We start from the raw sequence: 4,078 nt of genomic DNA, 5'->3' as shown, positions 1-4,078 counted from the left end.
GAGAGAGAGAGAGAGAGAGAGAGAGAGAGAGAGAGAGAGAGAGAGAGAGAGAGAGAGAGGCTTCGAAGAGAAATGGGTATTTCGAAGTTTATCTAAAGAGTGAAAGCAAATACTGGTATCCACGGTGCCACAAATAAGATGTATTGAGGGAAGTCGAGTGCCAAGAAAGGATACGGACGTAAACAAGGGGTTAGTGGTGGAAGTTGGCACCGTGATAAGGAGGGCGTATAGTATGGCACCGAATCAGGGCTGCAAAATATACAAAAAAAATTAGCTCACTGTTAAATAATATGACATTAATGCAACGTATGAAGATTTGTCACTGGAGATAGCAGTGAAACGGTCGTGATGCGTTCCACATGTAAATGCTAAAATGAGACCGAAAATGGCGCCTGATATGGATGAGATGTTCTATCAGGAGACTAAACATCGTAGAAAATGGAGACGTGACGAGAATACGTAATTGGATTTATCTGTGAATCATATCTTAGAGATGAGAGACGTAAGGGTGAATCATAGTGAACTTCAAATCAAGGTAAGTAAGAATGCTGCGCAGTAAACACGGCAAGCTAAGGATACAAACAAGGCTAAAACAACAAACCAAACACCGAGTTAGGTACACAGTGTCTCAACCGAACCGATAGTAAAACCGAAGTGAGCGCGCCCGCTGAAGGCCCAACAGGTTAAGCAGGCACCAGCAAGGAGGGAAGGGGGAGGGGCGAGAGCGGAGGGGCGCGTGGCACTAGCAGCAGAAGCAGCAGCAGTGAGGCGGCAGGACCCAGACTGTAACGTTGGGTCCGGGAGCAGCAGCAGCAGTCTTCGTAGCGCCTCCCGGGATGACACGACGAGGCGGTGACTGGCAAGAGACTCGCGCCGCACCAGGGCTGTAATGTGGCCGTGATGGTGTGTGTTGTGTGGTGAGAGTGACGGCGAGAAGTTTTGTGGTTTTGTTCTCGTATTGAGGAGGAAAAGAAGGAAAAAGGTACTCCATTCAGTGACAGATTGAGAAAAGATATATATGTTTATGAAACAAATGTCGAAGGAAATCACGAGAGGGGAAAAAACAACGGGAAAACATACGTGCTACCGTGTTCGTTTACCAACAGAACATCGAAATGTATTGCTGATTTTTTTAGTATATTAGTGCGAAAGGTACAGCAGATCATTGCTCCAAAAAGCCCAACAAAACTATATATTTTCTAACATGAAAGGAAAACCAAACCATGACTCTAAGCCGTATTAACAACCTATTAAAGACGGCACACCTTTACCGAGAGTGTGTATATCTTTGCGAGGTCGTTCGTGTAAACACCTAGTTTAGAACCTGTGATACACATACGACCTTCAAGACTTCGCTCCCCCCTTCCGCCCCCCCTGTAAGAATGATCCGTGAAGGGGGGTTTACAGAGAGATATAAGTGTTGATAACAAGACTTACGGCCCATATGGAGAGGCTTAATAATAGCCATTACGCAATCGGATAACAAGGAACAGAAACCCTTACTCCTAATTTTATGGTCACCCTCTTGTCACTCGTTATTCTGTTGCAGTGTGCATTGTGCCAACGGGGAAGTGCGTTGCGAGGAAGTGGCAACAGATAGCGTGACAGGCGCTGTGATTGCATTGTCGAACTGACAGTATTTCTGATACTGAGCATGACAGAGGTTTGTTGACATGACATCGATGATGATATTTGGTGTCCATGACTGGGAATATGTTATGGCGGTTGGAATGACCTGCATGATTATGAGCATAGAAAGAGTATCACAAAAATATTATTTCACAAGAATAATAAGGAAAATGGAATTATAACGGAATTTATAACAATTCTGATAATGAAGTTTTTTTTTAAACGGAATAATGAAAACAGACGCAGGAAAATACATGATAACATTTTGTGAGTAATATCATGAGAGACAGGCTGTTATTGCAATGCACAGGTAATGCTATGCAACAGCAATGACAATCATCATGAAATGCATTTCCAACGAAGATAGTGTTGGAAGTGTTCATGAACAGTCGAATGGAAGGGAAATTATTATAATGTTTCCTTCTGTCCTAATTTAAGTGAGGAATATTATGTAGTTTTGAATAATGTTGGAAGGAAAAAAAATAGACACGTTGTGCAGGTTCCGTCATGGCGACTTAACAAAGCATTTTGGTCACGTTACCCATTCTCAGAAAGATCGCTCGTTAATTTCGTGAAAATGACTTTTTGTTATTTTGAATTCTTGTATACATACTTTAAATACTGTTTCTTTATATAGCGTTCATTATGTTAAGTTGAGATGTACAGTTGTATTTGTAAACACATCGGCTTAAGTAGAATTAACTTTGATTGGCACTTAAAACGACATGAATTATAGAATATGTTTTTTTGTTAACATGTTAATGAGTGTATTAACATATAACGAGGAAAATAACAGCCTGGGATCCGGGTTTTTTTATTTTTGCGAGATTAACAAGTTTTCTCTTGTTTGTGAGCTTCGTTACTGGGAATTTTCATTTTCTTTTTGTTATCATTATTCTCTTTCTTGCTTTCTTTCTTCTACTTTTTTTTCTTTTATTTTTTCTTTCATATTTTTTCTCTTTTCTAATCCGTTTGTTTTCTCCATTATGGCTTTTTCTTTTTCTTCCGTTTTTTGTCTATCCTTCTCTTTTTCTATTTCTCCTCCTCCAAATCCTGTTCCTCTTCTACCTCCTCCTCCTTCTAGCTGCTCTACCTCCTCCTCATCCCCTTCCTTATCCCCCCTCCCTCCTCCTCCTTCTCCTCCTCCTCCTAATCCTCCTTTCTCCTCCTCCTCCCCATTCTCCTCCTACTCCTCCTCCCCCTCCTCCCCCTCCTCCCTCCTCTTCTTCCCTCTCCTCCTCCCTCCTCTTCTTCCTTTCATTACGACACACAAACCTTAACGGACTATCTATCTGTGGTCTTCAGCATCGCCACAACACCTTCGTTTGTGGAAAAAAAACACCGGAAATGTATGTAAAATATGTGTATCGTCCAGCGTTCGTGTTGTGAGGATGTGCACGTATTTTTGTGAGGAAGTACTAGCGCGTTTTGAAGCAGGAGGGAGAGGTGAGGGGGGAGTCTTAGAAGGGGGTTGGGAGTGAGGGGAAGGAAGGAACTGTGTGTGTGTTAGTGTGTGTGTTTGTGTGTGTGTGTGTGTGACTGTGTGTGTATTTGCGTTTGTGTTTGTTTGTGTGTGTGTGTGTGTGTGTGTGTGTGTGTGTGTGTGTGTGTGTGTGTGTGACTGTGTGTGTGTGTGAGTGTGTGTGTGTGTGTGTGTGTGTGTGTATGTGTGTGTGTGTGTGTGTGTGTGTGTGTGACTGTGTGTGTGTGTGACTGTGTGTGTGTGTGTGTGTGTGTGTTTACTTGTGTGTGTGTGTGTGTGTGTGTGTGTGTGTGTGTGTGTGTGTGTGTGTGTGTGTGTGTGTGTGTGTGTTTGCAGGCAAGCGCTTGTGTGTAACTGTGTCTATTTATGTGCGCAGGCGAGGGGGAATAAAAAGATGGAGAAAAGAGAAGGTAAGAGAGAGAGAGAGAGAGAGAGAGAGAGAGAGGAAGAGAGAGAGAGAGAGAGAGAGAGAGAGAGAGAGAGAGAGAGAGAGAGAGAGAGAGAGAGAGAGAGAGAGAGAGAGAGAGAGAGTAGAGAGAGAGAGAGAGAGAGAGACAGACAGACAGACAGACATAGAGACAGAGACAGACAGACATAGAGACAGAGACAGACAGACAGACAGACAGAGAGATGGAGCGAGAGAGGGGGAGGTTAGGGAAATTAATTTATGCAACTACAAGGTAATATTTTACATGTACATGCTCTCGTTTGAACAACATGCACGCGTGTGGACTGACCTACGTGCGCGTGGTATCAGTCAGGCTCGCCATCTGGTCTGAGAGAAAGGGAGAGGGAGAGGGAGAGGGGGTGGAGAAGGGAGGGAGGGAGAAAGGAAGATAGAGAGGGAGAGGGAGAGGGGGTGGAGAAGGGAGGAGGGAGAAAGGAAGATAGAGAGGGAGAGGGAGAAGGGAGGGAGGGAGGGGGAAAGGAAGATAGAGAGGGAGAGGATGAGAGTGAGGGAGAGTG

At 43.9% G+C, this 4,078-nt stretch overlaps 1 protein-coding gene across 9 annotated transcripts in view; it reads left to right on the top strand.

Moving 5' to 3' along the window:
- The first annotated feature begins 777 nt into the window (after positions 1-777).
- LOC113802704 (transforming acidic coiled-coil-containing protein 1) overlaps positions 778-4,078 on the top strand; it is a 136,932-nt gene continuing 133,631 nt past the window's right edge. For 6 of the 9 annotated variants that reach the window (XM_070113539.1, XM_070145544.1, XM_070113232.1 and 3 more), the window contains exon 1: positions 783-917. The gene's annotated coding sequence lies outside the window, so the exon portion shown is untranslated. Of the gene's footprint in view, positions 918-4,078 lie in introns of all 9 variants that reach the window. The other 3 variants (XM_070113663.1, XM_070113482.1, XM_070145451.1) reach the window with 2 other exon arrangements.

Source organism: Penaeus vannamei, chromosome 1 (assembly GCF_042767895.1).
Source record: "Penaeus vannamei isolate JL-2024 chromosome 1, ASM4276789v1, whole genome shotgun sequence".
Classification (NCBI taxonomy): Eukaryota; Metazoa; Arthropoda; class Malacostraca; order Decapoda; family Penaeidae; genus Penaeus; species Penaeus vannamei.
Note: the sequence above shows the minus strand (reverse complement) of the source record. Positions and strands in the feature narration are given on the sequence as shown.